The sequence below is a fragment of the Haplochromis burtoni genome, unplaced genomic scaffold, assembly GCF_018398535.1.
Source record: "Haplochromis burtoni strain Fernald_Lab_line unplaced genomic scaffold, NCSU_Asbu1 Contig_240, whole genome shotgun sequence".
Taxonomy (NCBI): domain Eukaryota; kingdom Metazoa; phylum Chordata; class Actinopteri; order Cichliformes; family Cichlidae; genus Haplochromis; species Haplochromis burtoni.
This window is the reverse complement of record NW_024582601.1, coordinates 237,808-250,483: the sequence shown is the minus strand read 5'-3', so window position 1 is coordinate 250,483 and position 12,676 is coordinate 237,808. Positions and strand designations below refer to the sequence as shown.

Below are 12,676 nucleotides of genomic sequence, written 5' to 3'. Positions count from 1 at the left end.
GGGCCCTCTGACCACCACCAGTAGGCAAACACGGGGTTAGTATCTTGCCCAAGGATATTTGGCATGCAGCCAGGAGGCAGCCTGGGATCGAACCACTGACCTTCTGATTAGTGGCTAACCTGCTCTGCCACCTGAGCTACAGCCACCCCAAATATGACCTTTGTGGTCCTTTTCAAAGTTTTTACTTATCAATTTAAAAAGATCTCAGTATGTAAGGCCCCAGGCAAACAGGCCTAGAGAGTGGTCGGCAACCTTTTGGCAAACACCAGTTAACAAAAGGTTGTACTATACTGAAAACCCTCCGTGCGATTGCTTTGGTTGCTAGCAAGTTGCTATGGTCACCAACCGTTTGCAAGGAAAAACGGACTAGTCTGCAATCAGTTGGAAGCTACTTTCCAAATGAGAAATAAAATTGTGAAAAGTCCATGCGCAAAAGTTGTTCCTTTTGAAACGTGCGGGACGCAGCGTTAAAGCACAACTTGTATTTGAAGGCAAATGTTCTCTGTTTCAGGTTTGAATAGCAATTTTTCACCTTTTGCTACGCTCACTTGCAAGGAGTTTGCCACCGTCCATGCAAACTGCAGCAATTTGATGGAAACAAAAGCAACTCCAAGGTTTTTGGTGTCACACCCTCTTTGATACCGATTTTAGCTGGTGACAGACAGCAGCTGGTCAAAAGGTACACATTTTTTCCTAGCAAACGGAGGTTGACAGGGGGTTGCTGACAGGTCTCTAGGCCTGTGTGACTGAGGCCTAATGGATGCACTGGGCTTTGATGTCGTGTCGTGGATTTGCATAGAATTGATACAAGAGTTTGTCAGTTTATGAATGAATTACTAATGAAATCCTCATCTGTCTAAACTGCACTCTGTTTTTAGTGGCAACAAATGCTAACATGCTAATACAAAGAAAACTAGATAACAATAGACCTGCTCAATATTTCAATGCCATTTTAAGAATTTCAGCGCACTGCACTAAATTTAGTGTCACAGAGCCGCTAGCATAGCTGCTGATTTAGATCAGAAGCATTAGAAGTCTCACTGTATGTAGAATAATTACTACTGTAAGTTCATGATCTGCATTTCATCTGTGCAGCCTCCTGAAAGAGCACCACAGTTTGCTGCTGTAATTGCTAAGGCCTTATTATTTTAACACCATGACCCATGGCGCAGTGTTTAATTTATGTAGCTATCTTAGAGAAGATATTCATAAACTGTTATATGAGCCAAATATTATCACGAGAAGACTCCAGTTGTCACTGTAACAGACAGAAATTCAAGTGATGAGGGACAATAAGGAAAACAAAGCCATCTACCCACAGCCATTTATCCAGTTTCCCCTCAATCTGTTCCATCTGCTCTCTGTCTCCAGCCTAATGTTACTCATTAGTACTTAGTAGTTTTTTCCAGTTCTGGCGCTAAAAACAGAGGATAATGATCTTATTTGCTATTAAATGGCCTTGCTGACTGGGGGTCAAGAGGGTTGGGAGGGGTTGAGACTATTCAACTGTAAGCCTGTCATCCACCAGACAAGCACATGTGCCAATTGAAATGTAATGAGATTAACCACCAGAAGGGAAACAATGCAGGCTTGTCGCCATAGAGGCTAAAGGATGAAGAAGGAAAAAAAAAAAAAAGACAAATTGGCTTAAGGAGAGAGAAACAGTCCAGGAGAAACAGAAAATGACCAATCATCAAAGTCATCAAAAACAAAAAGAGATAGAAGCTCTACTAAAGATCACCGTGGCACAATAAATGGATAGGAGATTTTCTCTGAGACACGGAGCCCATTCCACTTTGTGACTGCCATTGACATCCTCCAGCTAATTAACCTCGCGCACAGTAAGAGGGGAAGAATTAATAGGACTGGAGATGGTGAGAGCACATAGCTGGAAAATGATCCTAGTTTACTGTGTTTAGTTCAGCTACTTCGTAACTGGAGTGTTTAACCTTTTTTTGGTTACTTGCAGGAAACAGATCGCCCTCAAACACAATGATCAGTCTAAACCCAGTTGGCAAAACTGCCACTCAGATATCAGACATGCCATTAACAGACACTTAAGCCTCCTTTGAGTCTCACAAACTCAGCTGATAATGACTGCTGCATCAAATAAGAAGAAGAAAAAAAAAACCAATCTTTTTCCTGTCTTCCTTCCTGACACGTTCACCTCAGCTGATCTGCCTTCTGAACGCCAAACCCTAGCAGTTGTAAACCGGTAAGAGGAGGAAATCCGTTCTCATTTTCCCAACCCTGCGCAACCTTTACAGAGCAGCTTGGCTCGTTTTTTTATTTTTGTTTGTTTCTGGATCTTCCGGGGTTCACATCTGGAGAGAATCTCAAAAAACAAAAAACAAAACTGTGTCAAACTGTGCAAGCAGAGGATCTGTTTACAGATTTGTTTTCACGCAGCAGTGCCGTCGCAAAGGCAGACGTAAAAACCAAGCTTCATCCATTTAGATCCACCACTGGTAGCAAGGCAAGCACAATTTATTTAAGAGTACCAGCTGCAACAGCACCCTCTAGAGGCCGTATATTCTGCCTGCAGAAAACATGTGAGTAAAAGGCATGCTCTCATTTGGCTGCACAGTTTTTGCAACCGTTTGCTCGCCCTCGCCTTTTTGCTCTTTTGTGACAGAAAATGCCACCATTCTGCCTTCATCACAGCAGTCGCCTCAGAGGCGTCCACGGCACAAATCTCCCGTACCCGGGTTTGAGGAGATTGGCTTTCATAACGCAGTCAGTCACTCATGCTGTCACCTTATCACTGGTAACGACTCTAGGTCATTCTCATGTGGGACATCCTTCAGCAGAGATGGGATCTGTTTCCCTCCCACACAGCAGCACAGAGATCAGCATTTGAGGTTATGAAAAAAAAAATAGACAGAGGGGGAGAAAAATAAAGAGTGGACCTTCTGTTAAAATAAACACACACACACACACACACACACACACACACACACACGCAGGGGGAACTGTGGAATCAACAAGCAAAACAGAGGGGTCTTTTAATGTTCCATTCACACACACATCTTTTGAACGTCCGTATATGCACAATGTTGGCTTTTACCACTGTTTCATACAGGCAGCATTGATAGCTTAACAGCACATACAGAAAGGGCTCTCTCTCTCTCACACACACACACACACACACACACACACACACACACACACACACACACACACACACATCACACAGACAGACACACACACACACACAGAGCTTCAGGGAGCATAACATACAGGGAGCACTTTACAAATAAACTTACTATCCTCTATACAGTTGCTCATAAAGTGGAGACATTCAATGCTCAGAGTGGGACAGAGGCGATGGAGTCTTAAACACTCACACACACACACACGCAGTGTATTCTCAGACCAATCAATAATCCATTATGAACAAACTGCTCTTCACCTCCCACCCAGCTCTAAACTGGCAGACAAAGAGGTCTGCTGTATGTGCCACGATGAAGAGAGAGAAATAGACCACAGCCGGATAGGCATCTCTAACACACACCTACAGGATGTTCACAAAAAAAAAAAGGGAACACCACACACACACACACACACACACACACACACACACATACACACACACACACACACACAGGAGAGTTCTGACATTTTTAGGGTAAAAATGCTGTAGCTGGGGAAAAAAACAAGCAAAAAAAGAATCAACTTTTTGTGGTTCACAGATCAGTTTCTGCTCCAGTTGCTGTTAAGTACTATTTATTGACTTACATGCCATATACCAAAAATCCTGTCAGCAGCTGTGAGAAGAAAACACACATAAAACTTTCTTTCTTCACTCTAGAAAAAAAAAAAACATGTTGTGTCAGTAAAATATGTTCAGAATTGTGTACATTATTCCTGCACTGCTAAGAAATGTATGTCATCATCCCTGCAACATTTTTCACATATCTCCACCATAAACCAAAAATATGCTTGTGTGTGTGTGTGTGTGTGTGTGTGTGTGTGTGTGTGTGTGTGTGTGTGTGTGTGTGTGAGAAAGCTAGACAGGAGATGGACTTCCTTTAGAGATGAACTGCAGATGGATGTGGTCCAGATGTGGGTTCAAGACTTTTAGTCCCATTTTGTGCTGGATTCTTCCTGGTAATGCTAGCTGCGATGCCCACAAGTGACTAGTTTTAAATGACTTGTTTTGATTCTGGCTCAGACTGTCTGTACCCACTCATGCCTGATTCTTCTGATTGTGTATTTAACAAATTAAACATAGTCTAATGACAAGCTCTGACCTCCTCCATTTTGCCATCCTGCACCCCACCCCTAAAGAATTTGGTGTTCTCTGAACGAGGTCTGGCAGATTTTGTGACTCCAAACTGAATCCCACTTAGGGCTAATCTATAACCAGATCTCTGACCAATCAGGGTCCGGTGTGGGCTGAGTGATATTATAGTTTTCCCTCTCTTCCTTCTCTTGTCAGAGCAGGTCATTCTCATAAGCAGGAAGAGCAGTGGGGGGTTTTGTGGCATTGTTGGGGTCTCCAATTCCCATCCTATCCCTGGTCCCATCCCTACGCCCCCCACCCATCCCTTAAACCCAGCCAGAACAATAGAGGGGGTCCATGCTGTCTGTCTCTCCTCAAACCGCCACCCCCCTTCTCTGATAAATAGACTGAGAAGGGATCCTGCCTGCCTACTCTATTTGCGTGAGAAGGGCCTTTTGGACAGAAAGATCCCACTGGGTCTCTGTTTATGTATGTGCGCTTTTGTGTGTGTGTGTGTGTGTGTGTGTGTGTGTGTGTGTGTGTGTGTGTGTGTGTGTGTAGGAAGTGGCAGGTGTTTGGGTCAATAAATAATACTGTCATGTTACATTTTAGTGACCCACCCATGCTTGTGGGATTACTGGACGGGTCAGGAAAAAGAAGAGTGCAGTTCTCAGGCCCACACACTAACCAAACACACTGCAATGGAGGCTTTTGTCTTTCAGTACGATTCACTGTGGCTGCAACTGCAATCAAAAGAGACACCTGTTTTTTTTATTTATTTATTTATTATTAATATTTTGGGGCTTCTCGTGTATCACATGAAAATGGATAAAGGCCAGTACTTTTGTCCCCCCTGCCAAGAATTGTGAGAACACTACATTTTCCATTGTTTGATACCTGCTCCCACAAGTATAAAGCCAACAAGCGCTGCCTGCTCTTATGGACCCAACCATCTTCGGCTTCCTCTGAGACACACTGTGTGAGCGTGTGTGTGTGTGTGCGCGTGTGTGTGTGTGTGTGAGTGTGAGCGTGTGTGTGTATAAGTGTGTGCATATTTCCCTCCCCCTCCTTCTCAAACTCTGCCTGTTTTTCTCACACCGCTCGTTAACCCCTGGGTGCTCCTGCCCACAGTGCCCCCCTCAACACACACACACACACCGTCTCTAGCCCTCTCCTAAACCACAGCAGCATTCCTCACACACATACACAAACTAGGATCTACTGTCACCATGCAGCGCAGACTAAACCATCATAACCCTCGCGTAAATTACCTCCAAGTTCAAAAACGAGCAGACACGTTTCTTGCGAAAGACAAGACTTCTTGTGCAAGACTGCGTTTTTTAATCGTTGGTTCCTAAGCCACTAAACCTAACTTTAACCCCGAGCCCAACATTAATCTAACCACAACCCCTAAATCCAAGTCTTAATCCTAAAGCACTGGAGTGGATGTAAGGATGATCAGAATGTCCTTATATAAGGGGATCTTTTTTGATTTTCCCTTACATGGAAAGACATTTAGGGCCACTCAAGCAGAACCGTTCTGCACACAAAAACAAACAAGTCATTTAGAGAGTCGCAGCAGTGTTTGATCAAAGATAAGACGTTTCATTCTTTACTGCTCGGATCTGTGTGAAAGGCCGCAAATGCAACTCGTTTATATGCTTTGTCTCAGGGTAAAACTGAAGGCATTAGGGTTGGGAGAAAGATGAAGAAGAAGCACAGTGGCGAAGGCACTATAGCCACTCGTGCAGTAGAGTTAAATTGAAACTTCTCCATCTCTTTTAACCCCACTCCCTACTGTCCACTCTCCCTGCCTTCTTCATCCTCTTCCTCTGCACTCTCCTCAGTCTCGCCCGCAGCCCCGCGCGACCTCTGCAATCTCTCTGAAGTGTAATTAGACCAGCGACCTCAAAGTTGGCCACCAGTCTTCCACCCTGTCACACTTTCTGATGTAACCCTTTTATTTTGTGGCTTGCTGAGGCGAGATAGTCAGGCGGTTAGCGAGTTTGCGCACAGGTGCAAACACGTGGAGATGTCGCTTGCACACAATCAACGTGGGAGAGGGATAGAGTAAATTTTGTATTGATCAAGCTGTTGCATACTAATGGGCGTCTCTGAGCCTGCGCTAAGTCGCCCAAACAACAGCACAAAGACCGAGCATCACTGAGACAACAGCCAAGAAGATCTTTTTGTAATTGACTCACAAAAATCACAATTAACTAACTTATTGCTTATTTTACCAGCTAGCTATGGCAATGCGATTTATTAAAAGCCTTGTGTTTATCATGATTCCCCTTGCAGCTTTTTAGAAAGGCTGAAATTTTACTTCAGACTGGAGAGTTTCCACAAACATTATCTCAAATTTCAACATCACCCTCCTCAGCACAGTATTTAAAATGTGTTAGCGTCCAATGTTCTGCTGGAAAACGTAAAAGGTGTCCATGCCGAGGTGTTGCATTAGGTGTCTCTCAGAATATGTGGGGCGGTTTTGTGTGTGTGCTTGAATACAGTTTGTTTGGCTGCTGATTTGCTTGGTTATTTGCTTTTTCGTTACTTGCTGTGCTTTTCTTTTCAAACCTTTACCTTTGGGCAAAATCTGAAGATCACATCCTGCAAGAGTTGTCAAGAGCACATATGAGAACCAAACAGGGCAACGGATCTGTTTTTGAGTCCTTGTGTGTGTGTGTGTGTGTGTGTGTGTGTGTGTGTGTGTGTGTGTGTGTGTGTGTGTATGGAATACAGGATGGGAGGGTTTCCACAGAAATCTCCTGATGGCTCTACTACAGAAATAGTGTGTGGGCTCAAACAGCCAGTTGTTGTTGTTGTGGGGTGTTCACACACTGAAATAGAGTACAAGCACACACACACACACACACACACACACACACACACACACACACACTAAACTAACAAAACTCCAAACAAAGTAACCTCAGGGCAAAATTCAATTACTTCCCTTGGAAAAACTGCTACATAGAATACAAAAAAAGTTTAAAGACATCGTTGTATGTGGATTTGCGAATAAGAGCGTAAAATAAAAGTAATGCCATGCTCACTTTTTTTGCTTTTGTGGATGGGAGAGTCGCAGGTAATTATTATAGCTATCATATAGCTTGTTTTAATGGTATATGACAAAAATATCAGGCATAATAAAGTCATGGCTAGCTTGCTGAATTAATGCCCACTGACATGGTGCATAACTGTTGTTTCTAACAATGTCAGAGTTACACTATAGTGGAAGTAAGATTCTCAATAATTGCACCAGACTACAGTCTACGCACATTTCACACAGGAACTTCACTTATTTTTGGTCAGTTCAGTTATACAGCTTTGAATGTTAGGTGGTAGGCAAACATAGCAGAGCACACTGGCGTAGCATTTCTATCCATCTGTGTGTGTGTGCGTCAGCTGCTTAAACTTAAAAGTAAATGTAAAGCTGTCAAACAATAATAATATATAGGTAAATATATAGCTAATACATTTAAATAACTGAGTAGTCAAATGTGCATGAAAACACTTTGTTGTGTGTACTGCTAAGTTAAAGCTAAGCTACATTAATAACCTAACCCAAGCCCACACAAGTTTCACATTCTTTTGAAACACTTAACCTGTTCCACAGATATGAAGTCACTGCCAGCAGATCATTAGCTTAATTAGCGCTCCTTCTTTCAGCCGATACCTTGAACTTCTGATTGTTTTTGGCCTAGTAGGTAAGTGGCACTTCCCCTTTATAAACCCACGAGGACTAAATATTCAAAGACACCGTGAAGAAAACAAGTTCATAAGCATTACTTTCTATAATGAAGATTTCTAATATAGCACACAAAAAAGAAAAAAGCCAGACAAAGACAAAGGTCAGGTAATGATGCCCACATTTGCAGTGTTTAACTTAATTTATCTCTGTGTAAATACCTGTCCAAATTATTAGAGAAAACTAGAGCTTACTGAGTAGTTTCTGATGCACTATTTTTCTAGAGGTACTTATCCTCGCAAACCTCTCAGATGAGGGGGAAACCACTACTTAGGACAGCCATACAAATGTAGAGCTACAACTTGGCCAGTCACCCATTTGCTCACTGAGTAATGATGTAGCTCACACAGAAGTACCTTTAACCTGCATTACATCTGAAGGCCACCAGATGGTGATAGTTGTGATTGCAAAAAGACTTCAGCTCTATAAAAGTCTATGGGGAAACAGATTTCTGACTTAGCCCTCGTAAACATTTTACTGTTTAATTTGTGGGCTCAGTTACTCATTTTGGGTCGTATTGGATAAACAATAGAGTCTATTTTGTAATCTATTTTTCAAAATAGAGGATTATCTGTGGTATGAAACCACACTGAAACTCACTGGCTAACAACTGGTCAGAGGTCTTTAACCAAGTAGGTTTAGAGTCAGACCCGCCCCTCCTCATCACATCTGGGGGGTAATTTGGCTCTCAGGATGACAACAATGGAAACGGTCGGGGGTGTTAAAAGGGCACTTCAAAAACAAATAGGTAATGTCACAGCAGTTACAGTCATCTTTTACACAGACTGTGCTACTTGTATTGTTAGTAAACCACAATAATTTAAAGAACAGACATGGTTTGCCATCTTCAAAATGAAAATTTGCAGTAAATAACTGAAAACAAGATTTGTTTTTTTGTTTGTTAACCTGTAAAAGTTGAAATTTGAGAAAACATAACAAGTTTAAATTTAGGACTGGTTTGTTTGTTTTTTTGCTTCTATGCTGTAAGAGTGCGTTTAAAAGAACAAAGAGACAATTTGCAGCGATGTAGCAACATTAGCTAGGAAGCTAAGCTAAGCAAATTTGCTTAGTTTGGAAGCTAAGCTAATTTGCTGGTGTTAGATTAACATTTACTGCACAGACAAGAGAGGTGTATCAGTATACTTTTCTATTTCTTTCCTAAGCTAACACTTTTTTAGCATACAAAGCAAATGTCTATAAAATCACTGACCTAGAAACATAGTGGGCCTTGGGGGATTATTACAGTGGGAATATGAAAGTGACACCACCGCAAATATAAGATTCCACAAAGTTCACTGAGGTTACTGTAAACTTATTATTGACCATTATGAGGAATATTCCGGGAGTTGTTTATGTGTCCGTGTGTGTGCACGTGTGTGTACGTGTGTGTGTACACTGACTGTAACATCTGCCCAGGATTTCATAGCCAAAAATAATTTAAAAAAAGAAGCAACAAGCAGGAACTGGGGATGCAAGATGAGAATAACAAACATTGTTAGTCTTTCATGTGGGACAGAGTTTTTCTAAAGAGCGCACTAAAGCTACATGCCATATTTCAGGCTGTGCACAGGCTGACAGGCATTACTGTTAGTGTGAGCTTATGTGGCTAGGTAGTTGTGATTGATGGCTGTATAAAAAGAACTGGAGATCCCATCTGGGTCACGTCTTATCAGGCTGACTGATTCACATTGATGAAATCATGCTGGCTTGTTAACCCGCCCAGTGGAAAAACCCTAAACCAATACAGAGGAAAACAAGGCAGCATCAGAAACAAGAGAGGGAGATAGATGCATGTCAGGGAGAGTAGAAAAGGCTGAGCAAATAATGAGAAGGAGGGCAGCAGAGGGAAGATAAGTGGTAAATAGTGATGTAAAGTCATGGCAGGAGATGGATTAGGATAATAAGAGCTGACTGAGAGGAGCGAGAAGGGAAGATGTGGGAGATCGAGGTAGAAAGAGAGAGTGTGAGAGCTGCAGCATTGGAGCTGCACACTGCAGATGTCCATTTTACAGGCGTATGCAATATTTTTAGGAATTTGGACTGCAAATCACCACTGTCTGTTGAGAAGATTGGTAAGAGAAAAAAAAAACTTTTAGCTCATTAGTACTGCATTTTCTCCCTTTTTTTTTGCTTGTAATCAAATTCTTCAGGAGAGCAGAGTCCAAACACCAATACCAGACATCACAGCGATTATTTGCAGAGTAACCACAGCACAGGAAATTGGCTAGAATGCACTGTCTCTTAACATTCATCCAACAGTCCTACAGAGACAATCTGCTAGTATAGTTACACTGTAACAACCCCCTCCCCTCTTCCTCCAACCAAGCTGTGCAGCTCAAATGTGGATGTGTGCGTGTGAACATGCATGTCTGTTTGTCACGTTTCATATACCTGCATGAGCTCTTAAACACAGGAAATTTTCTTACTTTGTTTTGATATATTTTACTTGAAAAATATTAAATCAAACAGGCAACAACAACAAATCTCCCACTACAGATTTCTAATGTTTGTACATAACAGTGAAAAAAAGAGATCTAAATCTGCTACTATATATACTGATGGAACATCTGTCTTCAGAGGTTTAACTGAACAAGCTTGTTTCAAAGAAGCAGCAGCCAAAAGTCACATTTGACAAGTTTTCTTGCAAAACATGACAAAAAAAAGGAAGATGAACAACACCTGCGTAGGTGACACACAAAAACTCCAAAACATGAAAAACCTGTGAATGACTAAGTAAATTACATCCAAGACACTTCAAGTGTTTCTAACAGATGAATATACATATGACAAAACAGGGAGGAAAACACTCCATATGCATCTAAATCAGCCCACAATGTCAGTTTATTTTCCCTCCAGATGCAGGTGGGCCTAAGAAAACCAGATCACTTTATTCTACTGGCAAACAAGCAGAATTATGCAAGCTGCCTGTTTGCAATAAAACTCCATGCCACAACCTGATCTGCACCAGTTGCACTGTTTACATAGTAGTGGGTTTACCATATTGACATGTAGAAGCAAGCAGAACGTATACTGGCATGAACGTCAGGCTGCCACCCTGTCTAGTAATAGGTTATGTGATAACAAATAAGTTAATGATAACAAATTGCTGTATTCAAGTATCTTGTACATGCAGTGTATGAGTTTGTGAAACTATAACAAATTCTCTAATACTTCTGAAACACTAGGTTTTCAGACTTTTTGAACAACAGTTTTAGTAATGAAATAATTTTTGTAGTTCTTATATTTTCCTGTTATTTATTATTGCTAAATAAAAACTGAAGCTTTCAGTAGAAAAATCATTCAGTGGTACTTTTAATTTGTAAGGTCTGTAGTATACAATATTAAATTCCTTGAGGTGATAGCTGCTGGGCATCAGCGCTATATGATTAAAACAGCTGAATTTTATATATTTTGCACCTCACTGACTGATGATAAACATGGTTTATCATAGTACTTTGATTCAGATTGAAACACGATGGCAACAAAGGTATATAACAACTATAAAGAGTAGCCTACTTGCCCACATAACTTTTGCTCTGTACAATCACACACAGTTCCATCATTAAGTTAGCTTGACATCTCTAGTTTGTAGAAATACCTTTTTTGGCTAACGTTTGTGTTCCAAGATAAACTCTACACAATGACTTTCCATTAACTTTTATTGACGTTCGAGTATTTATTGAGATAATACTTTCATGAGCATAACCTGTACTAAATGTGATTTTCATTGAGCACCAAATTTAAATTTGTTAGCAAATGTAAACATGTTAAGATGCTAAATCTGGAAGGTTAGCATGTGTTACCTCTTTTAAAAATCACAAAGAGCATGCTGTTACTCTAGCTATTGATATGCTACCATGCTTCTGGTAGCTTACCTCAAAGCAACTTTGGGGCTAATTATGGCCTCAAAGAGTAATAGTGTGTTTAGACTCTTTCAGAGTCAGGCTTTGCCTTTTTCTTTAGCTGTCACAGTGTGTTCATGGAGCTACAGTAGTCTACAACAGACTTTATGAAGTTAATGAGCAGTGTTGGGTAAGTTACTTTAAATTAGTAACTTAGTTACATTACTAGTTACTTCTATCAAAAGTAACTCAGTTACCTCAAGTTATTCGTTACTTTCAAAGTAACTAGTTACTAGGGAAATTAACTTTGGTTTTATTCAGAATTCTCTTATTAATGTGTTGCTTCCATAACTGGATACCAGCAAGGATGCCAGTCTTCTAGCTTGCTTACATGTTAGTGCTATCCTGCCACAAATGCACTGTGTCACCTAATGGCCTGAACCTAAAATGTCAGTGTAGTAGTGTGAGTGCAAGTTAATGATGAAATGAATGAAACTAAATTAGAAATGAACAATGTTTGTTTTTGTGTCTCACTTTTTATCTGTCTGTTTTAATCTATTTCTATTGTTTCAAACCTCTATAAATGCAAACACATAATTTTGGGGTTGATGCAACAGTGTTATAAATCTAATCTTTGTACGTAGTATCACTAGGAAGAAGCAGTGGATAACAAAACACGACATAAACTTTTGAAAGGTATATTTATTTTTACCATTGAAATGGGTAGAAAGTATACTTTTAGCAGTGCCAACACTAAACTGTACCTCAGACCATTTAGGAGCTGTAGGTATCAAAATAGTGCAAATAATTTAGTGCAAAAATGGTTCAACATAAACACAGTGAGGTTTGTCCATTCTT

The 12,676-nt window shown here is 40.8% G+C and overlaps 1 protein-coding gene across 6 annotated transcripts in view; it reads right to left on the bottom strand.

Annotated features, from left to right (window-relative positions):
- Nucleotides 1-12,676, bottom strand: part of LOC102304313 (zinc finger protein 516) — a 63,610-nt gene that overhangs the window by 22,607 nt on the left and 28,327 nt on the right. The window contains exon 1 of one of the 6 annotated variants that reach the window (XM_014338525.2): nucleotides 3,739-12,095. The exons of the other annotated variants lie outside the window; for them this stretch is intronic. The gene's annotated coding sequence lies outside the window, so the exon portion shown is untranslated. Of the gene's footprint in view, nucleotides 1-3,738; nucleotides 12,096-12,676 lie in introns of those variants that run through there. 6 annotated transcript variants of the gene reach the window in all.